The 26,045-nt window shown below is 43.7% G+C and overlaps 1 protein-coding gene across 2 annotated transcripts in view; it reads left to right on the plus strand.

The window, feature by feature from the left end:
* The window catches only part of FAM110B (family with sequence similarity 110 member B), a 153,326-nt gene that overhangs the window by 27,617 nt on the left and 99,664 nt on the right, over positions 1-26,045 (plus strand). The window contains exons 3-4 of one of the 2 annotated variants that reach the window (XM_055546042.1): positions 3,142-3,369; positions 4,436-4,531. The gene's annotated coding sequence lies outside the window, so the exon portion shown is untranslated. The remainder of the gene's footprint in view (positions 1-3,141; positions 3,370-4,435; positions 4,532-26,045) is intronic. The other variant, XM_055546041.1, reaches the window with a different exon arrangement.

The following is a 26,045-nucleotide window of genomic DNA, read 5'->3' on the forward strand; positions in this document are numbered from 1 at the left end:
CCTGGGTTGGGAAGATTTCTGGAGAAGGGAATGGCAACCCACTCTAGTATTCCTGCCTGGAGAATCCCTATGGACAGAGGAGCCTGGTGGGCTACAGTCCATAGTGTCCCAAAAGAGTCGAATACGACTGAGCAACTAACACCCCCATCCCCATACAAACACATTGTATGAGACTCTCAGTTGTTCCATATCCATGCAAAACACTTGATGTTTTTATCCTTGTAACTTTAGCCATTCTCATGAGTATACAGCGGCATCTCATGGAGGTTTTAGTTTGCATTTCCTACTGACTAATTATGTAGCAGAGCTCTTGTGCTCCCTTGGCATTGGTTTTCTTTGTTGAAAATTAGTGTTCAGATCCTGTCTATTTTTTCGGTTGTGCTGGATCTTCGTTGCTACACCTGTGCTCTTTTTGGTTGTGGAGAGGAGCTGTGGGCCCTCACTGCAGAGCCTTCTCTTGTTGAAGGAGCATGGGCTGTAGAGCGTGAGGGCTTCAGTACTGGTGGCTCACAGGCTTAATTGCTCAGGGGCATATGCGATCTTAGTTCCTGACCAGGAATCGAACCCATGCCCCCTGCACTGGAAGGTGGATTCTTACCACTGGACCACCAGGAAAGTCCTCTCTCTCTCTCTTTTTTTTTGTATGTTGTTGTCTTTCTCTGAGTTTTAATACCATTAATGAGGTAATGTGGAAAATTATAAAGAAAGTATTTTGTTGCTTACATATTTTCAGGACAGGAATATCTTTAATGGACATTTTGTTTCCTACACCATTTTTTTTTCTTTTTTCGGGGGGCATGTATAGCAGGAACTGCCTGTCATCTCTTGGCTTGTTTTAATTTACCTTGCCTTGCTTTGCTACATGTACTTTTTACTGACTCTGTCAACTCATAATCTCTGGGAAAACCACTTGTGAAGGTACTGATTATGCCTCTAAACACACATGCACACATATCCATCCATCACAGGCAAACCTTGACTCCCCTACCACTGTGAGGGCACCCTAGTGATCCCAGTGGACACTCTGCAGTGGGCACAACATCCTCTCCTGCTTTCTGGTTCCCCTGCACGCACCGCTGTTCAGTGTAAATTACTGGGGAGTCAACAAGTGACTGTTAGTGATGATAAGCTGCTGACTGGGGTAGGTTTAAGTGCTCTTGAATGACTCCGGTTTTAGAGAACAAGAGATCTTCTAAAGTGATGGATGTAGTCGTAAATTAGTTTGAAATCCTTACTTTAAAAACTGCTTCTGTAAGCTTTAGAATACCGGGATTTTGCCTGATGGCTAGCTATAAAATCTACTTGGAAAAAAGTATTGTAGCAAAACTGTGATTGTGATTTGACTATGAGTTGTTGTTGTTGTTCGATCGCTTGACCCCATGGACTGCAGCATACCAGGTTGCCCTGTCCTCCACTATCTCCCAGAGCCTATCATCCAAGCATCTCATCCTCTGTTCTCTCTTTCTCCTCCTGCCCTCAATCTTTCCCAGCATCTGGGTCTTTTCCAGTGAGTCAGCTCTTCACATCAGGTGGCCAAAGTATTGGAGCTTCAGCTTCAACATCAGTCCTTCTGATGAATATTCAGGGTTCATTTCCTTAAGAATGGACTGATTTGATCTCCTTGCAGTCCAAGGGACTATGAACAAGACAGGGTAATTCTATTTTTATTTTGTAAAATAATTAAATTAATTTAATTACTTTTGACTGTGCTCAGTCTCTGTTGCTGCGTATGGGGTTTCTCTAGTTGGGGTGAGCGGAGGCTATTCTCAAGTTGTGGCCCGCAGGCTTAGTTTCCTTGCAGCATGTGGGGTCTTCCTGGACCACAGATCAAACCTGTGTCCGAGTCCCTTGCATTGCCAGATGGATTCTTAACCACTGGACCACCAAGGAAGTCCAGTAATTCTGTTTTTAGAGTAGATGTTTCTAGGTTAGACAACCTAAGAGTATTTCATGGCCTTTAGTGGTTTATTCTAGCTGTATCTGTGGACCAAAGGCAGAATATGTTCTTGATCATTGTGAACCATGTTTTGTATTAATATGGGATTCCCTGGTGGCTCAGACAGTAAAGAATCTGCCTGTCAATGCAGGAGATAGGGGTTTCTATCCCTGGATTGGGAAGATCCCCTGAAAAAGGAAATGGCAACCCGCTCCAGTATTCTTGCCTGGGAAATCCTATGAACAGAGGGGCTTGGCTGGCTACAGTCCATGGGATCTCAAAGAGGCGTACACGACTGAGCAGCTAACACTTGTATTAATATAAAGTTGAGTTGATTCATCAAGAGGTGTCCATGCTGTGTAGGATAATGAATAAGTAGAAAAGCTGATGAAATTGTGAGCTCATGGGGGGTTGCTTTTGAAATTTATGATCTGATAGAGCACTGGATTGGCACCTAGCAGATCTGAGATCTAGGACCAGCTTTGCTGTGTGACTTTGGAGAGGTCACTTGGCCACTCTGGGCTTTCCTCTGCTCTGAAATGAGTCAGTTGAAAGACTTATGCTGTGAATTATTTTTATTACGATGGTTTTGAGGTCACATGACAACTTTGAAAATAATTCCAGTCTTGAAGTTCTTCATCTGTGGTGTTATTCCTCATTCCAGTCATAATTGCATGGCTTTTCTGTCTTTATTGCTTTTTCTTTGTTACTCTTTATTACTTTCTCTCTTCCAAAGTAAGAGAAGGAAAAGGTAAAAATAATAGTAAAGATGAAAAGGAATTTTTGATACAATATTAGAACAAAACAAAAGCCTGTTTTCAAAATAGTAAAATGCAAAACTTTTTACTTTGTTATTATGGGTCACAGTCAATTCAAATTGGGCCCAAAGGTGTTTTGGATTAAAATTTCTCTAATGTCCTCATAAATGTTTGTGATTTTATTCATTTAAATTTTTGGTGTCCCTTATATTTCAGCAAGCAAATAAAATCTTAAACTGCAGGCAGTAAGCAATCAAAAAGAGCCCGTAGAACTTGGGGTTTATGTTTCTATTTTAATTTAGTGCTAATTCTGACTTTATGTTCTTGTTGAGTAGTGAGACAAAGGGAAAGTAGATTATTTTGAAAGTTTTGAATGTGAGAGTGGGAATTATCAGTGTTAGTTATTGAAATAGACATTTTCAGGCTTGCTTTTTACTTTTTCTGAAGCTATTCAAAATCTAGGTCAAGATTTGCAGCCTTACTCATGAACTCCTGGCACACTGCTCGCTACATATTGCTCCAGAAAGGAACTAATGCTGGGGGGAAACCGGCGTCCACCTTAATGAAGTGGTTCTCAGGCATCATCTGTTGAAGTCCCAAGTGCCTCCTTAAAAAATCATACTGTTGATTACACCTGTACCCGTGCAAAACATGGAATAAATCTCAATAAAAAAGGTATCTATGACAGAGCATCTTCCTTCCCTGTTGGCTGGCTCCCACTGTCAAGTAAGCAAAGATGTCATTATCTGGGCTGATGGCACCAGTCGAAAGCAGATGCTAGAGGAAAAGATGGTTAAGTTTTCCATCACATTTTCTTGAGCTGCTAGCTGTCCACATAACAATCACTTTCATGATTCATCCAAGTGTCTCCAAATAGAGTAAGAACATTTACAGAAATGGCAACCCACTCCATGTATTCTTGCCTAGGAAATCCCATCGACAGAGGAGCCTGGCAGGCTATAGTCCATGGGGTTGTGAAAGAGTCAGACAAGACTCAGTGACTAAACAACAGACCTAAGAACACGACTTTCCTCCAAAAAGTTTCTTTCCACGTTTCTTTCCACATTTGTAAAGTGGAGTCACATTGTTTCTGGACCTGAGTACGTGCCCAGTCAGTGTTAATTATTTCCTTCCTAAAAATGAAATACTCAAAAACTGGGATAGTGTCGCCTCCAAGAGCTGACCTTGCATCAGGAGAATAAAGAAAACCCAGAACAATGAGGCACATGTTTGTGAGCTCTGGTAGGAACTGTGTTTGGAGGACAAGATAAGAAAAAATGCTGACTTGTAATATTTTATTCTGTTGCAAACGTTAACAAAGTTTCTGCAGTACAAACAACATATCTCTCTTCTCCCCAGTTATGCAGTTTCTTGTGAGGAGGCGACATCATTTCCTGCTCAGTTTTGTGAATTACAAGGATGCTGTGTCCTGCTGGGGATGCTAGGCTTGGAACGAGGGAGAGGCTCACAGGGATCTCCAGGCTAGTGGCAGCCCACAGGCTCTTTAAGTTGTTTTCCTTTAAGGGCACAAGCAAAGCCCACCTTATAGTTGACTTGTCTTTTTCCCAAATTGAGCAGCTCTATAAGAAAGAGGCTTCTGGACCCAGATTTTTCCCAGGTAGATTAGGAAATACACACTCTCTGTTACACAGTGAAAATCAGTTTCTCTTTAATGATATTTGAAAAACTAATCACTTTTTTCTCCAGAATAATCATAATCATCTCTGCTCTTTTATTTTAGCTGTCTCCAACTGGACATCCAGGGCACCTCTCCTGTTCTTTCTGACTCTTGAATTGGAAGCTAACAAGACTCTACAGCCTGGAAAGGAAGTAAAAGGTAATGCATGTTAAAAACTGTGGTATTAAATTCATGTGTACACCTGATGATCATAAAGTAATGGCAGCGCCTTATTTGTCGAGCGGAGTTTGGGTGTCCTTCCCTGTTTTCCCACCGTCTTCCTCCTGTCCCTCCCCCCTCACCACCCACTTCCCTGCCCACCACCACCCAAGCCCTCCTTGTCGTCTTCTCTCTCTGTCTCCTCCTTCCCTTCTCCTTCCTCTCCCTTCTTCACACGTATTCACTCAACAAACGAGTGTGTGGAGTCTGTCCTGTGGGGTCACTGGCAGGAGTGGGAGGGACAGCCTCTGAAAAGGACCTCCCCCCTGCTTTGTAGGGGCAGGTCTGAGTGAGAGGCAGTCCTTGCTTCTGGCTGTGCCCAGAGCACTCCCTCGCCAACCGCCCGGGGCCCTGAAACATGTGCACTTCCCTGGCTCTCTTTGAGGTTCCCCAGGTGTTCGCTTGCTGCTGCTTTTTCTGCAAATTCTGGGGCTCTTCGAGGCTCAGTCCCTCGTGGAGATGCAGAAAGTTGCATCAGTGGACTGCCACCTGACAGATGAATTTGTAAACACTCTCATTTGGTGTGAGACCTGGTATATTTTCTCCAATCACTAACAGAACATGTAACATGCAAAAAATCTAAATGACCCCGATCCATAACATAGAATGTGACTGGTCTCTCCCAAAGCCCGGAGTTAACACTAGCTAAATTTGGGTGCACATGCTTGAATCGTTTTCTTCTCTGCATAGACTCATGTTGTTAGTAAACATGCTTAGTCTGTAATAAGTGCCCTAATCCAACAGGGTAAGATTCTGTGGGAAAAGGTGGTTTCGTAATTCTGCTGATCATCACGCGTTGTTTCTTGCTTGCACGTGGCCCTTGCCAATGCAGATGGTGGGTTTTGTGAGCTGGGGACCATGGGTGCTCCCTTGTGCCTGTTCATTTTGGTGGCTTCTGCCCTCATTTAGTAGCCAAACTGATGTTTACCCGCTGCCTCTTGCCTTGATAATACATTAGTCACGCCAGGATTCTGGGGAGAACTGGGACTCAGGTGCCGCCAGCCTGCACATCCTTGTCCCAGATGCTGGGTGGGAACGGTGGGCTCCTCCCTTGGCTGAAATCCTCCTTCCTGGTACACCCCCGCCAGCCTAGCTCTGGAGACATTGTTGCATCTCTGCTTGGTGCCTCTGTCTGTCCTTAAGGAGCCAGCAGTCTCTCTCCTGGTGAGACTGCCCTCACCTGACTTTCTGCCTCCCTCCTGGAGGGCAGGAGCCTCATCTCGCTTCTGAGACACCCAGCTCCTGCCTCCTTCTTCAGCTTTGGTCGCCTTCTCAAATACCCTCTGACTCTACCCCATCCCCACTTGATACCCACCTCAACTGAATATTTGAAAGCAACTGGCCACATTCCACAGCCTTTGGTCCACTGTTCTCCCGGGTGTCTGTCTGTCTGTCTCCATGCATTGTCAGCAGCTGAGGGAGTCCTTGGCCTGTTCAGTTCAGTGACCAAGAAAGCCTGTCGTGGTCCAGCCCATGGTTGACTGTAGGAACTAAGTGATGGATGAGTGTTGGGTGGACATCGGGCATCGTCCCTACCCGGGCTATTTATCTTGGGATGTGGGCACTGCCTGTATCCCGTGGGATGCCATTTATGCTGGTCAGATGCTCCGGGGGCCGTGGAGCAGTGCCAGCTTTGAGGCAAGGCATATTTTCCTGACTATGAGTTCTTCTAGGAAACTTGAGATGGTCCCCAGTTAGATTTATGAGTTGGCTTATGGGTGGGGGGGCTCCAGATCTGGGCAGCCCAGCTCTGGTCCCCTCTCATCTGCTGTTGGAGCTCTTCTCATAGGTGGACAGAGCCAGAACTTCCTGGGGCTGGTGGCTTTGGTGAGAGTGGGCTCTGGGTCAGCATCTGGAGTCAGCCACGTGCAGTGTGCATGATGTTGGAAAGCTGTTCACTTTCTGTGCCTCAGTTTCTTCACCTGTCACATCAGGATACAGGCAGTGTCCACATCATAGGCTCCTTGTGAGCATTGAAGGATAAGTTGCTGTGTAGGCTGGTGCACAGGAGATGTATAATCCATGTTAGAGCTTCTGTTCTATTGTATTCTGCAGAACAGAGGTGACAATACCTATTTCTCGTGGTTACTGTAAGCATTAAAGAGGTGGTGCCCATAAAATGGGGCCTCTCAGGTGGCTCAGGTGTAAAGAATCTGCCTGCTGAGCAGGAGATGCAGATTTGATCCCTGGGTCAGGAAGATCTCCTGGAGAAGGAAATGGCAACTCATTCTAGTATTCTTGCCTGGAGAATCACATGGACAGAGGAGCCAGGTGGGCTACAGTCCATGGGGTCGCAAAGAGTCGGACATGACTGAGAGACCAATCAACAATTCTGCTGGCTTTTTTTTTTTTAATATGAATAACTTAAAAAATTCGACTTGGTTACATGGTTGCACATGATTGGTCCTGAGATTAAACAAGTGAAAATAATACAGCTACTTCTCAAAATTTGTAGCAGTGCCTTTGGAAAGTTTCTGCAAACCACAGAGAAGTTGAGTTGTTGCTCCAAACGGAGAGGTTCATCCCCTGCAGAGGTGACCTTTGGTTTCAACTCTCATTGAGTTTCCTTCCTTATTTGCTTTTGGCATTGATCTGACCTGAGTACCACCTAAGAGCAAACCATTTAAGCAGGAATATGTTTCAATATTTAATGATACTCAGTTCTTCAAACCCTTCACTGCCTAAGAACTTGTACTGAGTGACCTGTCTCTTTAAGATTCTGTACCTGTCTCTTTAAGATTCTGTAATATTCACTTAGATTTTCCTAGACTGGATTTCTCTGATTAATATGCAACCATATTTTTCCTTGGGTTTCCCAGGTAGTTCAGTGTTAAAGAATCCGCCTGCCAATACAGGAGCTGCACGAGACTTGGGTTCCATCTCTGGGTCGGAAAGGTCTCCTAGAGAAGGAAATGACGACACGCACTCCAGTATTCTTGCCTGGGAAGTCCCATGGACAGAGGAGCTTGGTGGGCCACACAGTCTGTGGAGTAGCAAAGAGTCAGACAAGACTGAGCACATACTTTTACTTTTTTTTTTTTAACCTTGTTTTATTGTTTAGTTAAAGGAGAAAAACAGCCGATGGTAGGTTTTGGGATTTGAGGATTTTTTGAGATCGTTAAGTTAATTGATAGACCTCCTATGTATTCATGGCATAAAGGTACAAGTATGTTAAAAAATATTTCCAGTTTGGTCTCTAATCCTAGGCTCTGATTAACCTTCTGCAAAGCCTGTTATCTGCAGATAAATGATTCTAATTGGTACATATGCTACTTTGTAAAAAAAAACAAAACACAATACTTAGCACTTTTTCCGGGTTTTGTACACAAATGTTTAATTTCGCTTTCCTTCTCTACAGGAAAATTTGGGTCTTTTATGGACTGAAAATGTTTCAAATTCAAGGTGCGCACTTCAGTCATAAAGATGAAGTTCCATCTTGAGGAGTGCTGTTTATAGTCTTCTAAATTTTTTTAATAGCATCTCTTTTTCAATGAGTACTGTCTGGGCTGACTTGTTTTTTCTGACTTGTTTTCTGAGTTAATTGGAGTTGGAAAGCAGACGTTTCTTTTTTCTCTTTCTCACTGTTGTTCCGGGCCTTGTTATCTTTGTTTTTGTCCCCTGTGTCCACCCTGCAGTTTGCACGTCATTTCAGAGAACCTCTTCCTTCTTTGGTCTCTGTTTGAGCAGATAAGCATCACCAGAATGTGACGCAAGCAGTGATGCAGACTGTAGGGGACCCAGTGAATTCTAGATTGTTCTGACCTAGCAAGTCACCCAATTTGTGTTTCTTAGTCTTCAAAAGGTCCTTGTAGGAGGATAATTGTACCTATTGAAAAAGTGTGTCTTTCTTCTCTCATGAGTAATTGCTGACGGCATATAAATGTGTCCTAGCCTTTTCTCACTTAATTTTTTTTCCTTAAATTTATCTTTAATTGGAGGATGATTGAGGTACAATGTTGTGTTAGTTTCTGCTGTACAGCAACACGAATCAGCCTTAAGTATACATATATCCCCTCCCTCTTGGACCTCTCTCCCACCCCTCCCATCCCAGTCCTCTAGCTCATCTCAGAGCTTTGAGCTGAGCTCCCCATGCTCTACAACAGCTTCCCACTTGCTATCTGTTTTACATGTGATAATACATATGTTTAAGCGCTACTCTCTGAGTTCATCCTACCCTCTCCTTCCCCACCTGAGTCCACAAGTCCATTTCCTATGTCTGCGTCTATATCCTCCCTGCAAATAGGTTCATCAGCACCATTTTTCCAGATTTCAAATATACGCATTAATATATGATATTTGTTTTTCTCTCTCTGACCTGCTTCACTTTGTGTAACAGGCTTCTGGGTTTATCCACCTCAGTTCAACGGACTCAAATTCATTCTTTTTTATGGCTGAATAATTTTCTATTGTGTATATGTACCACAGCTTCTTTATCCATTCATCTGTCGATGGCCATCTAAGCTGCTTGCATGTCCTGGCTATTGTAAATAATGCTGCAGTGAATCTCAGTATTGCTCACCCCGGATCCGGTGCCACCAGCACTCCCCATCCACCCTAGGACATCATTGATGTCTGTGCTCGTTTCTCAGAACTGTGTTGTACTTTCCGTATGAAATCCTGAAATGCTTAAGATGGAGATGGTGCAAGTTTAATTCCTTATTTTACAGAGGAGAAAATTGAGACCTTTTGACAGTTACTTTCATTTAATATATTTATAAGAATTCAGCAAAGATATCCTTTTCTATTATTATAAGAATATAGGTATTCTTCATGTAATTAAAATATTTACAGGAAGTACTAATAATTAGTGTATTAAATCATACTGAGAGACTTCTCCAGTGGTTCAGTGATAAAGGTTTCACCTTCTAATGCAGGGGATTCAGGTTCCATCCCTGATCAAGGAAGCTAAGATCCCACATGTCTCGTGGCCAAAAGAACCAAAACATAAAAAAGAAACAATATTGTAAGAAATTCAATGAAGACTTTTAAAAAATCATATTGAGCGTGGTCAGCCTTTGGTACACTCCCCAGGAAAGGACAGCTGTGCTTCACCAGGGGCTCTGGGAGCAGAACTGGTACCCAGGAGTGTCCTAAGTGGCCACGTGGTTGCATTTGCTCTTTAACAGTTCACTTAACACATATGTCCTGGCATCCATGGTACCATGTGGGAAGGCAGGCCCCCTGCTCTTGAGAAGTGCACAAATTACTGTCCCCAAAGCAAATCATCTGTGTTCTGCGGCGATTTATTGACTGTCTCGCAAGCAAAAGCAGTTTGTTTCCCCCTGAGCATTTCATTTTACCAGTATCCAAAATAACACTCTTAAAGAGTGACTCATGTGCACACACTTAACAGACCAGACCAGGTGTTCCTGGGCTGTGGGTCCTCGAGGGTCTCCCCCAGATCAAGACCAGCATTTGGTAAGCTCAGTTTTAATGAGGCTATAAATGTCCACTTATGACTTTTCCTTTCTCCATCATCCTTGTTTCAACAACTTTGTTGGCATAGGGTTTATTAGTAAAATAAATTTTAGTGACAAAAAAATGAAAGTCGCTCAGTCATGTCTGACTGTTTGAGAACCCATGAACTATACACTCCATGGAGGCCAGAATACTGGAGTAGGTAGCTGTTCCCTTCTCCAGAGGATCTTCCCAACCCAGAGATTGAACCCGGGTCTCCTGCATTGCAGGTGGATCCTTTACCAGCTGAGCCACCAGGGAAACCCTTTAGTGACAAATGCACATGCTTTTTGTTTTGTTTTGTTTTGATTTTAAAGAAGGGTTTAGAAAAGGGAAAATCTTTTTTCTAGGGTACAGCATAATGTAAGCACATAAAAAAAATATTAAGTGAAAATGATCATTTTAGTAAAAAAACAGGACTACCCTTTTAATCTGAAACGTGGCACTGTTTCCCACTCTTCTCCTTTTTTATCCTTTCCCCCATATGCAAAACGTCCTGTCATGATTAAGGATTTCGGTGTTCCCTATCGCTTCATTGATGGTGACATTTCAACCACATGTTTGCAAGTGTTCTTTCAGGATTTGGTGCCTCCTCCTCCCCCATAGTGACTTGTCATTGTTCTGTTGCTTCTGCCTGTTTGGGGTCTGGGGGGGCACGGTCCGAGGAAGTCCCAGCAGGTGTGCCGTGAGCGCCAGGAAGGGGAGCTGAGGGCATTACCCTGGGGGTGAGATTCACTCATCGTGGTGGTCACTGGCTGTCACAAACATGTGGCATCAGGGTTTTGGCAGGACAACACTGGCTGGAATGACCCGTCCAGTAAATGAGGACATCCTTAAACCAGTGTATACACCAGCCCCCTCTCAGTTTCAGTTGCAGGACTCCTCAATCCTTTTCTGACTTGACCGCATGGTTGACAGCTAGCTTCTGCAGTAAGCCAGGGAGCATCACTAAAGATTAAACTTATTTCCTGGTACCTGGTTCTGTCTTGTGTGGAATAAGCAGAGGTCAGCTTGAGTCTTTGGCAGGATTTGGCCTCAGATAAGCTATGAAAAGTCTCCAAGCCTTTGTTTCCTCACATTTATCTTAAAGAGAGATTGCTTCCGATTTGTCTGTTTCCATAAGACATCGTGTTTTTGTTTTTGTTTTAGTTTTAGATAAATATTGAAAGTTTATTACCAATGTATAAGAAATGTTTATGTAAATACAGTCATTCTTAAGTTAATTTTTATTGGAGTATAACGGCTTTACAGTGTTGTATCAGTTTCTGCTGTACAGCAAAGTGAATCAGCTATGAGGACATCATTTCTGATTGGACTCATAATCAGGCAGTGAGTAAGAACAGGTAATGCTATTAGACTGAAAATAATGTTATTCCTACTTTTCAGATACTGTACTCTATGCTTGATCCAGAATATTACACTAATTATATTTATGATGAAGACATTTGAGAATCATAAATGTTCATTGATTTAAAAATAGAACATATGCATTTGTATTAAGCTGTTGAAAAACAGGGTTTGGGTGCTTTCCCCTGCTTTTCTATCTCAATGAAACAGTGATGGGAATTGTGGGTGAGATGTTGATGTCACTCAGAGATGATGCCATGTGACCCTTTTGGGGTTTGGCTGCCTTTTACACAGATTGTCTTATACAGCATACCTGTTCACTCCTGGCTTCTTCAGACTTTGGTTTACCTGGACTTTTTGATATACAGACTTAAGTTTTGCCCAGTGTAATCTCCCTATATCATTTCATGTTTTAAATTTATTAATTATTTTTGGCTGTGCTGGATCTCCATTGCTATGCACAGGCTTTCTCTATTTGCAGCGAGCCAGACGTGAGTCTGGGTGAACTCCGGGAGTTGGTGATGGACAGGGAGGCCTGGCGTGCTGCGATTCATGGGGTCGCAAAGAGTCGGACACGACTGAGCGAGTGAACTGAACTGAACTGAAGGGTTTCTCTTTGTTGTGGTGTGTGTGCTTCTCACTGCGGCGGTTTTTCTGGTTGCAAAGCACAGGCTCCAGGGTGTGAGGGCTTCGGTAGTTGCAGCTCCCGGGCTCTAGAGCACAGGCTCAGCAGTTGTGGTGCATGGGCTTAGTTGCCCAGCATCATGTGGTATCTTCCCAGACCAGGGATCGAATCTGTGTCCCCTGCATTGGCAGGCGGATTCTTAAGCACTGGACCACCAGGGAAGCCCTCCCCATATCATTTCTTAAGAGAGTGGTACTAGTTGGGTGATGATCACACAGACTCTGAAGAGCAGTCTAAGATGTGGGTGCTCTGGACGACTTTGGAACAGCTGGGCTGTGTGCGCAAGGTCCGTGTGCAGTTCTTTAGGCAGGACCACACCTTTCTCCTGCACTGGATGGAGGTGCTGGGGAAGACCTGCTTTCCTGTGGATGTTGTTTTCCATTATCTCAGAGCTGTAATCTGCATCCAAATCAGTTATCAACTCTCCCTGGACCCTAGTTGGGAATTTGAAGTAGATAAAGAGCACCTGCTCGTTAACACATCAGCTCTTTTCTGATTTCTAGCTGTCCCACTTCACACGGTGGAAATAGCCTGGCTCCCTCAGGGCACTAGGCAGGGACACTGTTTGCACTGAAATGAGTGAGATGATTTTCCAAGGTGGGAGCGGAACACAGTGGGGATTGGTTGATATTTAAAGAGCATAAATGAAAGCAGGAAGCCCCTCACCTGGAAGAGATGCCAGGGCTTTTTGACACTGATTCTCTTCTAAGATTTGAAGTCTTGTCGATGGCTGATTGTGTACACTGGACTTGTTTGTCCACTGGGTATTCCCCTCCCCACAAGGAGAGGCAACTACTCAACGTCAGCTCAGGTGGCCAGTGAGGGACACCCCATGTCATCATCAGAGCCCTGACGTGCACAGGAATTTGCTTTTCAGACCCACATATGACTTCACGTTGTAGGCTTTACCTTTTCAGAAAGTTGGTCTCAGGGAAACACTTATAGATTTCATTTTCATTCTGGTATAAATCGCTGACAAATTCTAAAACCCACGACAAGCTCTTCGGTCTCTTTCGGCTTTGATTTTCTTACCAAAACGATAATACTGTACAATATTGCACCACATCTGAATGGTTGAATAGTGGTTATATTGTCAGGCCCTGTCTAGATACTTTACATGTATCACCTCATTTAATCTTCATCACATCTCTGGGTTGAGTTATCTCCGTTTTACAGATGAAGAAACTGAGGCCTAAAGAGGTAAAGAGGTGAAATAGCTTGTTCAGGGTTACGCAGCTAGGCAGTAGTGAAATAGGATTTGAACCCAGTCAGACTGGCTCTAGAATTTCATTTTCAAAGCCATGTGGCTCTGTCTCTCCAAAAAAGTAACATACTGCCTGATTCCTTCGTATTTTGGTTTGATTGTGTGAACATACATGTGCCCTTTCCTGGGAGGTGTGTGGACCGGTGAATATGACGGCTCTTGGTCTGGTACTGACACAGGTTTGGGGGGCTTGCTTGAAGTCCTGTCTGTGATACTTGGGGGTTACTTCCTGCAGTAACCTATGGAGAGTTTCATGCACTCAGAGACCCCATGTGCGCTTACCAGAATGAATGGCATGTGGTCCTGGGCACCACTCACAAGGAACCACCATGGTCATGACATCTCCCAGGGTGTATAGTTCACAGCAGCCTGTCCCACTGGCTGCCCAGCCCTCTGTAAACTGACTGATAGCCTTGTTTATAGAGACGCGGACGTGGACAACAGACTTGTGGATACAGGAGGGGAAAGAGAGGGTAGAGTGAATTGAGCCAGTAGCACTGACATATGTATACTACCATGTGTAAAACAGATAGCTAGTGGGAAGCGGCTATATCGCAGCTCGGTGCTCTGTAGTGACGTAGACGGATGGGATGGGAGGGCGGCGGGAGAGAGACTCTAGAGTGAGGAGATAGACGTGTACATATGGATGGCTCACACTTGTACAGCAGAAACTAACATAACATTGTCAAGCAATTATACTCTTAAAAAAAAAATTTCATGACCATACAGTGAATGAATATACTGTACCTATGATAAGAGTTCATGCTTTATAAGCTCACCTGAGTACATCAAAGCTGCCTTTCAGTTAAAAATGTATGAATGAAAAAAATCAATATTTTATGTAGCAAACTTTCATATGCTAAAACTCCTATATGAAAACAACAGCTACTAGGAGAATAAAACTGCCGGGACTGCACCAGAAGGATCAAAATAAGTCCCTGTGCTCATTTCTAAAGTAGATGGAGTTGGCCAGGCTGTGGATATTATACTTACAAAATAATCGGCTTAGTAATTTTGGAAATTATAGACCTCACGCAATAGAGGCACAAAATAAAAGCCAGTTTGAAATATTTTGGCCGTCGTGTAGCTGCAGGCCAACAAAACTCACTCACGCTTTAGAATTGGGGATTCATGGATACTCTTTAGGAAAGTGCTGGTTCTGGTTAAAATCTGGCAGCACTTGGAAATTCTCGTAAAACAGGGACAAAAGACCATTTGGATGAATTGAAACAAAGCCTGCAAACTGCTTTATCAATTAAATATGTTCAGCATTAAATAGAATGGATAGCATGTACATTTGGACTGCAAGGAGATCAAACCAGTCAATCCTAAAGGAAATCAACCCTGAATATTCATTGGAAGGACTGATGCTCAAGCTGAAGCTCCAGCACTTTGGCCACCTGATGAGAAGAGTCTACTTATTAGAAAAGACCCTGATGCTGGGAAATTCAAGGGCAGGAGGAGAAGTGGGTGGCAGAGGATGAAATGATTGGATGGCATCACCAACTCAGTGGACATGAGTTTGAGCAGAGTCTGGGAGATGGTGAAGGATGGGGAAGCCTGGTGTGCTGCAGTCCACAGGGTCATAAGGAATCCGACACTACTTAGCAATTTACTGATCAGCAACAAGTTTGTATGTGATTTAGTTTTAGGAAATAATGAGTTAACGGCTAAAATAAAAAGCTTTTTTTAAAAGGCAGCTTTAATTCATTGAAAGTCTGAGTTTAATAGTCTGTTGAAGGGTTGCTTTAAAAATCAGTGAAGTGACATTAATCGTCATCTGACAGTAAGTGGGTGAGTACAGGTCTGTGTGCAGTGAGCTGACTGTTGCCATGTTTATTCCAGGAGGATGCCTATCACTGTGTCTACCACATGTGTGGTTCAGGGCACTAGAACTGCGTTCTCTCTCTCTCTTTTTAATGTGTTATTTTCCCATATGTTGGTGGTAATTTTTTTTATCGACAATTAGTTGATTGGGGGCTTCCCAGATAGCACTAGGAGTAAAGAACCCACTTGCCAATGCAGGAGACATCAGAGACTCTGGTTCAATCCCTGGGTCAGGAAGATCCCCTGGAGGAGGGCATGGAAACCCACTCCAGTATTCTTGCCTGGAGAATTCCATGGACAGAGGAGCCTGGTGGGCTACAGTCCGTGGGGTCACAAAGAGTCGGACGTGACTGAAGTGACTTAGCACACACACACATATAGTTGATTTAAATGTTGTGTCAGTTTCTGCTATATACAAAGTGATTCAGTTATACATATGTATACATTCTTGTTCATGTTCTTTTCCACTGTGGTTTATCACAGGATGTTGAACTGAGTTCCCTGTGTCCCACAGGAGGACCTTGTTTTTTGTCCATGGAATTGTGTTCTCTCAGCCTCTCTGAGCCACCCTGGGTGTGTCATCCTCACGGCTGCATTGTGTCCCTGTCTCTGATGACGTGATCATACTCTCCCTGGCTGCTGCATCACTCTTCATTTAGAAAGTTGACAAGTAGAGCTGGGAGGTAGTAAGTTCCAGGCAGGTAGGGAGTTCTGTGTGTTTGTAATAGCTCTGTGCTCAGGGTCTGGAGCAGTGCCCGACCCCAAGTGGGTGCTCCAGTGAATGGACTGACCTGCTTGCTCCCCTGCCCAGGTGCCCTCTATGCTCAGAAGACCCAGGTCTCTCGGGTTTCCATGAACGTCTGTATTTCATGTGAGGCCTTGTAATGCAATTCCAGCTGCTTCTATTGATTACAGTTCACCGGCCACCTGTGCAAACTATTGCAGTAGTGGAACACACAAACCAAGGATTCTTTTCATCTTATTTAAAGGAATTATATTAAGATTGTCATACCAAGGACTTCCCTGGTGGTCTAGTGGTCATGACTCCATGCTCCCACATTGGCATATACACTAGCATGTGTGAAATTGATAGCTAGTGGAAAGCTGCTCTATAGCACAGGGAGTTCAGCTTTGTGCTCTGTGATGACCTAGAGGGATGAGATAGGGGTGGGGAGGAAGGCGCAAAAGGGAGGGGATATATGTATACATATAGATGATTCACATATTTGTGCAACAGAAACTAACTTAACATTATAAAGCAATTATACTCTAATAAAAAAACAGACTCTGTGCTTCCAATGCAGGGGGCATGGTTTCCATCCTTCACTAGGCATGATGACCAAATTTAGCATTATCAGATGAACTATAGCTGGATTTTCATATTTTCTGCAATGAAATTGTCAGAACTAGTCCCTACTGTGTATAAATACACAACAGCTGGTAAAGCATCTGCCTGCAATGCCGGAGACCTGGGTTCGATCCCTGGGTTGGGAAGATACCCTGGAGAAGGGAAGTGCTACCCACTCCAGTATTCTGGCCTGGAGAATTCCATGGACAGAAGAGCCTGGCAAGCTACAGTCCATAGGGACGCAAAGAGTCGGACACGACTGAGCAACTTTTCACTTCACTTCATAAACTTTAAAATAAAATATTAGTAGCTCAGTCTTCTAGATTCTCAGAAATGATTTGCTGTTCGGTGGCAGTTCTGGAGTGCCCACTTCATAGGTGAGGAAACTGAAGCACAGTTTGTAGGACCCCAGGCATTAACTGTCAGATATAACCTACAGCCTCATCATCCCATGTATCATGTTCTTCCTGTTATACTGTATATACCAAAAAACTCTCACTAAGTGCAAGTTACCCTTTAAGGAATCAGAAAACCAGGATGTCTTAGTACCACTTCTACATATGTAATTTCTTCCCTTTTGGTTCATCTTTAGGAACTCCATAGATTTAAGGATTTGAAGAAGGAAATCTTTGTGTATATTTTGCCATTTCTTAGTCTTCAGCCTGTATTACCTGCTCACTTTCACTTAAAAAAAAAATAGCTAATTTCTTTATTTATTTGACTGCATTGGGTCTTAGTTGCCCCATGGCTTGTGGGATCTTAGATCCCTGACCAGGGATTGAACCCATGTTTCCTGCTTTGGAAGATGGATTCTTAACCACTGGACTACCAGGGAAGTCCCCACATTCACTTTTGTAGAAGAGTGATTGATGCCAAGTCAGGCAAGCATTAGTTGTGAGTTGTAAACTCTCTGTCTGCATGCTTATGCTCGACTGTGCCATTCTGCCTGAGGATGGCTGTGGGGCACCGTTTCCTGGGTTGATAGTGGTCCAGTTGAACACACATTGCCAGGTGGCTTTATATGTGACAGAAAGAATAACATGTTGGGTCTTAGATCTCACAGGTTGAACCAAGGAGCCTGTTCAGATTTCTAGAGCTATTGATGACAGCCATCATGTCAACATACTTTCAAAGCAAAGGAAAGTTGGATGGAAGTTACAAAGAAAAAATACTGGTGATGCAGGGAGCATTTTCAGACAATCCTGAAATAGTGTTCTATGCATGACCTTGATTAGGTGGCAAATGGAGACTCGATAGATTTCCCCTCCTATGAAACTGTGCTACTTTACATTTTGGGGGAGCAGATATGTAAACATTCTGGAGGATTCCAAGTGGTAACATCGCTCTTATGTGACTCGGTAGAGAAGAGGTCAGTGTTAATGACCTGAGTGTTAGCATCATGGTTTCTGTATGCTGTGTTTGGGTAGGTTGCTTATAGTGGTGTGAGGACCAGGGAGTGTATTCATGGGCTGTCACCCTATGTGGCTGGATCTGGAGGCTGCTGTTTTCCCCTCTCCCCATCACCTAGACTTGTAACTGGAGGCTGCGGAGCCTAGGATGTGGTTAACCAGAGAGAGACCTCACGGGACTGGTTTTATTATCCTCTTTTCCTTTCTTTCTCTCTTCTTTCAAAACCAACATTAATCAAGCAAGATGCTTAGTAAGGATTTGAAGAGGTTGTTTCCTATCAAACAGCAATGGAGGAAGTCTGTCTCTGTGAGGTTTATACTTGTTTTGCTGAATGACTGCTCTCTTGTAAAACTTGAGAGACTACTTAATGTGTGTAATGAATATTGAGATTTTAGTGTCTTTAAAAATAGGTTCTTCACGTAGGAGGTTAGTGTGCTAGGCGACCGATTTGAGAATTTTGAACAGAAATCATTTTAATGTCAAAAGAAGACTTAAACTTCAGTTTCTTTCTTTAACCTCTCTTTCAACTTCTCCTGAACAGTTATTAGCATAAAAGCTTAATGGATTCACATTCCTTGGATTACATCTGCACTGTAGAAATTCAGTGTTGATTCTAAACACTTGCCTAATAATCCTTCAAGCCAGCCTGAGGCTCTCCAGTGCTTGAACCTAGTTCATTATCACAGAGTCAATCAGCAGTGAATTGTTTAATAAACAATATATTGCAGTAGATTTTCTCTAACTTAGTCTCTTTCAGAAGCACCTGCAAGTTCTTTTCAGGAAAATTTTCTGTTCATAGTTTGAGGATAAAAATAGAAGCCTTGAGTGTTCCTTTAGTGCAGGTTTGGTGGGGATGATTTTGGTGGTGCTGAATATATATATTTTTTTTATTTTAAAGGGAATGTTGGCATTAATTGACATAAGATTCGGTATTAATTTCACTCTTCTCGCCTTCTGAGCCTGGATGCCCTGACTCTCATGACAGTGTCCCCTTCGGGACCCATCCTGTCTGTGGTCATCCTCCTCCTTCCTCCTTCCTCCCCTTCCCGCTTCCCCAGCTCTGCTTCAGTTTTGTCTTCTCTCTCTCTGCTCTTGATTTGATGTATAAATCAGGGACATGCGTGGTTCATTCCTTCTCCCCTGCCCTCAGGACCTCATGACTGCTTTTCGGTCCTCCCAGCTCAGAGTCTCTCATCTTCTCCCTGCCCACTCTGTCCATCCACGTCCTGTGACTTAAGTGTGCCCTCCCCCAGGGTTCAGGCTCGGTCACTGGGTCACCTACACCCAGAACATCACACCCACACCTGTGCTTCCCCACTGATGAGCTCAACCTTTACACCTCTTGCTAGACCCATATCATCAACACTCCACTCCAGGCTCAAGTTCATGATGTCATGAATGACTCCCGATCTTCCTGTTAAGCCAACATCCTCTTCTGACTGCGCTCCTAGTACCATTGAGCCTCCATCACCAAGGAAGCATCTTTGGAAAACCTCAGAGTATCCTCTCATTAAGTATTTTTGTTCTTTCACGTTTGTCCTTTTCTTTCTGTTTTACCTGTTCTAGCGTTAGTCGCTCAGTTGTGTCTGACTCTTTGTGACCCCCTGGACTATAGCCCGCCAGGCTCTTCTGTCTGTGGGATTTTCTAGGCAAGAATACTGGAGTGAGTTGCCATGCCCTTCTCCAGGGGTCTTCCTGATGCAGGGATCGAACCCAGGTCTCTCGCATTGCAGGCAGATTCTTTACCATCTGAGCCATGCCCCAGGTACTACCTGTTGCAAGATAACAGATATTGCTGAAGCCTCCTCTGACCAGTCTCTCTGCCGCCTATCTGCTCCCTTTTCAGTCTTCCTTGAGTGTTGCCTGTGGGTGGATCTCAATGAAATTAGTATCTCTTCTCACCTTCATTCTTGAAAGCCTCGTCCTAACTCCCCTGGGCCATGGGAGTAAAAGTTATGAATGTGGGAGGCTGGCCACTCAGCTACAGCCACATCGAGTTCAGATTTACGTCCCAGCCATTCCTGCTGTCCTCCCTGGAATCCTTCCCAGCTGTATTGGTCTACTTGTGATCTGGAAGGCTTTTTGCAAACCCTACTCTTTCCTTTGCTTGAAATCCCCTGCCCCCTTTCCTCACTCAGCCAAGGAATGATGATACATGCCATCTGTTAAGCACTATGTGCCTTGTAAAATGCTGATCATCACAGCACACCGTCTTCACGTAATCCTCACAACCACCCTATCATGCTGGCCCCATTCTGTTTTTCTTTCTCGATTATTCTCCTGGCTCCTGCTTCAAAAGGTTCTGATAAGAATTATATGAGATGCTCCTGAGGAGCACTTAGTGTAGTGCTGGGGCTGAGGTGCCCTTCATACAAGCTGTCACCGTCCCTTTCATTGGCCCCCTCGGGCAGATGGGACACCGAGATTCGATGTCCATTGCGAGGCTGTGGGTCTGTGTGACCAAGGCTGCAGGTTTCCCAAAGCTGTGCCAGGATCTCCCCCAAGCCTGGCTCTGAGCTCCTTCAGTAGATCTCACCAGAACAGGCTGGTTGCCTTTAGGCTTTTGCTTTTACTCAAGAATAAATTTGTTTGTTCAGTTGCTAAGGCATGTCCAATTCTTTGCAACCCCATGGACTACAGCACGCCAGGCTTCTCTGTCCTTCACCATCTCCTGGAGTTTGCACAAACTTATGTCCACTGAGTCACTGATACTATCCAACCATCTCATCTTCTGCTGCCTCCTACTTCTCGTGCATCAGGGTCTTTTCCAACAAGTCAGCTCTTCGCATCAGATGGCCAAAGTATTGGAGCTTCAGCTTCAGCATCAGTCCTTCCAGTGAATATTCAGAGTTGATTTCCTTTAGGATTGACCGGTTCAATGTCCTTGCTGTCCAAGGGACTCTCAAGAATCTTCTCTAGCACCACAGTTGGAAAGCATCAATTAGTTGGTGCTCAGCCTTCTTTATGGTCCAGTTCTCACATCCATCCATGACTACTGGAAAAACTAACTCATTAGCCGCTGAGTTAAAGAAAGCAAAATTCAATATTCATAATCCAAGAGGCCTCGTCCCACCCCCAGTGCAACTTTATGCAGCAGGATACCGGGGGACCATGTGGTGGGTGGGCCGATTGCCTTTTGGGATGGAGCCCATCAGCAGGAATCCTCTATTCCAGGTATTCCCCTCCTGGTCCTCTTGTCTTTGTGTATTATTGCTTTTTAAAGTCTTGCACATTTATTAACCAGATCTCTGCAGACAGTGTATAAATGCCTCGATGGCTGGGGTCACGATTTGTCAGTTTCACTGCATCCCACCCCTGCATTATTTATGTGCCTGTGATTTCTAAGCACCGTGTTTTGCATCCTTGACTTTGTCTAATGCACAGCAGATGTTAAACATCTGACGGCTGAGCCTAAGAAAGTTCTTTCAGGAATAATTTTAAGTGGTGGAATTTGAAAACAGCTTGTGCGAAAAGTCACAGCTCATCCTTTTAAAAATAAACGCCAAATAAGACAAGCATTATCACAGGGAAATTTCTCACTTAAGAAAAACCATGGTAGAATGATGGGGATTAAGATTTTCATTTCCTCCCAGCAGGACTGGTAGAATAGATACTGTGTGCGTGTGTGTTCATAAACTGTAATGTTCAGTATTTTCTACTGTAATCACTCTGTCCCTCCCAGAATACAGTTATTGTCATTTTACATTGCTGGGTCAGGGGTGAAATGTTTGGTTTGATTTAGGTCCCAAACTCTCATATGCTCTGTTTCTGGGGAGTCAGCATGATTTTAATATAACTTTCTATTTGGGGAATTTTAGAGGTTAGTGAACAAAATAATGTTCCCTTACTCAGACTGTCATATTAGAGATGTGTACACTTAATTGTGACAGATTAAGAACTATAAGCCATCTTTCATATTAAACAATGGATAGATGCAGCCATGAAATTAAAAGACACTTGCTCCTTGGAAGGAAAGCTTTGACAAACCTGGACAGCATATTAAAGAGCAGAGACATCCCTTTGCTGACAAAGGTCCGTGTAGTCAAAACTATGGTTTTTCCAGTAGTCATGTGTGGATGTGAGAGATGGACCATAAAGAAGGCTGAGCACTGAAGAATCGATGCTTCAAATTGTGGTGCTGGAGAAGACTCTTGAGAGTCACTTGGACTACAATGAGATCAAACCAGTCAATCCTAAAGGAAATCAACCCTGATTCATTGGAAGGACTGATGCTGAAGCTGAAGCTCCAGTACTTTGGCCATCTGATGCAAAGAGCTGACTCATTTGAAAAGACCCTGATGCTAGGAAAAATTGAAGGTAGGGGGAGAAGGAGATGACAGAGGATGAGATGGTTGGATGGCATCACGGGCTCAATGGACATGAATCTGAGCAGACCCCAGGAGAGAGTGAAGGACAAGGAGCCTGGCGTGCTGCAGTCCATGGGGTCTCAAAGAGTTGGACACGACTTAGCGACTGAACAATAACAACAGATGTATTTTATGAAAAGCTAGTTCTCCTTCATTAAAAATACATAGTTGATCACAGTCCTTAGGCACACAACAAATGCCAGAACAGCCCTTAATTCAGTCAATTGTTTCTGTTTAACTCATGAGCGTCTTGGATGGATGGACAGATGGAAATACACACTGTCTTAATTGACAGCTCAGCATCATTGTGGGCTTCCCCGATGGCTCGGTGGTAAAGAATCCGCCTGCCAATGCAGGAAATGCAAGAGATACAGCTTAAATCCCTGAGTCAGGGAAGATACCCTGGAGGAGGAAATGGCAACTTGATCCAGTATTCTTACCTGAGAAATCCCATGGACAGAGGAGCCTGGTGGGCTGCAGTCCATGGGGTCACAAAGAATCAGACTTGACTGAGCAAGCATGCTTGCACAGCACCATTGCACCAGGATTACATAATTCACAAGTAACACTGCATCTTAAGCAGTCCCCATACTACTAATATCCTACTGATTGAAATTGCTTGTTTCAATTCTTTATAAACATGTTTCTCTTAACAGACTCTGGATAACTGGAAATCAGGGACTGACTTACTATCTTATGTTTTTTTTTGGTGCCTAGCAGGGAGCCTGGCATGGGGTAGAAATGGTACAAATATCTATAAATTAATTAGGATTGCTTATGGAAGCAAAATGAAATGCAGAATATGTGTATTTTAGTGACTAATGGTTACTCTTAAGAAAAGCAGTGGGCAAACATCCTCTAATATTTACTTTTTCTTGTATAATATGTAGATGGCATGTACTTCTTAGCCTTTCTTGGAACTAGTCAATAAGCACTTACAAAGGATACTGTGTAAAGTAGATAATCAATTATTCTTTTGATGAATAAAAGATGAGCACCTTTCCTATATATCATGGAAACCTGAATAAATTATAATGTTCATTATGCCATTGGTGATCATGTTTGTAAAATATCATGGAAGGGCTGGTTCCTCTTCTGACATTTCTGAGAAGTCCTACTCATACATGATGATCTTTAGAATAGGCCTGTGTGTGTGTGTGTGTGCACACGCTCACACGCGAGTGCGTGTTAGTCACTCAGTTGTGTCCCACTCTTTGTGACCCCATGGACTGTAGCCTGCCAGGCTCCTCTGTCCATGGGATTCTCCAGGGAAGAATACTAGAATAGGTTGCCATTTCCTTCTCTAGGGGATCTTCCCTACCAAGGGTTTGAACCCAGGTCTCCTGCATTGCAGGCAGATTCTTTACCATCTGAGCTACCAGGGAAGCCCCCAGAGTAGGCACGATCATTAAAGATTTGTATATTCTGCTTGGTCCAAAATGTCTTGGTTTTGTAGGAAAGATAAGTGATTTCCTGGAAGAGCTCTTATGCTTTTCTTCCTCTTTCACTTGTTGGCTCTACATTTCTGCCCATGAGGACAGTTTTCAGTACTGGGAGGTGCTTTTACAATGTTATTTTCTATGAACAGATAGAAGCAGAGCTTAGAAGAAAGAACATTGGTTTTCTTTTGCTGTGGGATATTTCCAAAGTTGTTTCTCAGCTTAGGGTCCAGTGATCACAAGTCCTTCCCGGCTGGACTAAATCTGCTCAGGATCTCACACTAAAGGTGTTGGCCGGCTGTGTTCTAAATCGAGGCTCTGGGGAGGACTCAGTTTCTAAGCTCATTCAGGATGTAGGCAAGACCGAGGCTGAGGGTTGCCATTAGTTCCTAAAAGTTCCTAGAAACCACTCATAGTTCCTTATCCTGGGCCCTCTCACAGAATCAGAGCAGCATCCATGTCAGGGCCCCCTCAGCTTACAGCCTCTACAGTCTCTTAATTTTCTCCTTTATGACCAGCCAAAGAAAGCTCTCTGCTTTTAAAGGGTGAAGAAAGTAAAGAGTCCACCCAGTCAGTCCCCACTGCCGAAGTTGTACATGCATGCCTGCTCAGTCACTTCAGTCATGTCCAATTCTTTGTGATGTCTTGGATTGTAGCTCACTTCTGTCCATGGGATTTTCCAGGCAAGAATACTGGAGTGGGTTGCCATGCCCTTCTTCAGGGGATCTTCCTGAACCAGGAATTGAACCCAAGTCTCCTGCATCAGCTACATTGGCAGGTGGGTTCTTTACCCACAGAGCAACCTGGGAAGTCCTTGCTGAGGTTAATGTGCCTTATAACATTGCTTATCCCAGGAGTGAAATCCATTGTGTTTACCATCCTATGATTGGGCAGAGCTGTGCCCCAAGGTGCTGGGAATTCTGGGGCCACTGTTGGCATTCTGCCTTCACAGAAAGCTCAGTTAAGATGCTTGGGAAATGCCAAATTTACCTCCATATACTTTCCTTTTTTAAAAAATATTTATTTGGCTTCACAGGGTCTTAGTTCTAGCAAGCAGAATATTTAGTTGCAGCATGTGGAATCTAGTTCCCTGATCAAGGATCAAACCCTGACCCCCTGCTTTGGGAATGTGGAGTCTTAACCACTGGACCACCAGGGAAATCCCCATAATACTTTGTTTACCTTTATCATGCTTTCACTTTGAGATACTGGAGACTGTGTTTCATGGACTTTCTTCTTTCTTAACCTTACTGTGTTTCTAAGAGTCAGAGAAGTCTGTCTTCCATGTGAAGATATGTTTCTACAGTCAGTAGGACTTAAGGTTTGATATTTGTGATTTTCATTCATTTGATCTGTATTCGTTTAACCAGTCATCCTGAGGCCAGTGGTGGCCAGATGAAGATGGAGTCAAGTGGTCAGAGTTTTGCGGTTAACATAGAAACCAGGCTGATCCAGGCTACATCCTAACCTAGGTGAGGAATTTAACAAGTGAGGTCCTAGGGAGAACCATGAACTTGAGGAGCGAGGCTGTAGGGAGTCACCCTGTGTTCATAACCTGAGGAGAGGCTTGCCAGAATCACTATTTGGGGCAGATTAAACCATATATATGGTTAGAGGAGAGAAGGCAGAATAGAAACCAGCCAGGGATGCAGGAGTGAATGCTCATTTATCATTGGCAAGGGAGATTTAAAAATTTATTGTATTCCTTGAATTGCATTAGTAGTAGCGCTAGTAAAATAAACAAGAGTAGGGAAAGTTAAACAAGATGAAAGAGACAATCTACCTGCCTGACCTGTGATCAGCTGAGTGCTCTTAGGTTACTTTTAATGGAGGCTGTACTTACGTAAGAGCTTCTCAGTGGTGTTAGTGGTAAAGAATCTGCCTGCCAATGCCGGGGACATAAAAGATGCAGGTTCAATCCCTGGGTTGGGAAGATCCCTTGGAGCAGGAAATGACAACCCACTCCAGGACTCTTGCCTGGAGAATCCCATGGACAGAGGAGCCTGGCAGGCTAGAGTCCATGGGGTCCCAAAGTTGGACATGCCTGAAGTGACTTAGCACACACATCCATATGTAAGAGGTTTTTAGTCTGGACGTCAGGAAAAGTCTGCAGTCAGATACAGGTTTCACGGTTGTGTTCACTGCTTCCAAACACCGTACTTCTGTTTTGTTTCAGTCACTGACTTAGTCACATACTTGTGGTGTTCTTGGAGTCAGTGTTCAAAGGACCTTGGTTTTTACTTCCTATTTTCTCCACTGTTTGACCAAAGATTATTTTTAAGATTAAAAAACAAACAAACAGAAGTCATC

This window comes from Bubalus kerabau, chromosome 14 (assembly GCF_029407905.1).
Source record: "Bubalus kerabau isolate K-KA32 ecotype Philippines breed swamp buffalo chromosome 14, PCC_UOA_SB_1v2, whole genome shotgun sequence".
Classification (NCBI taxonomy): Eukaryota; Metazoa; Chordata; class Mammalia; order Artiodactyla; family Bovidae; genus Bubalus; species Bubalus kerabau.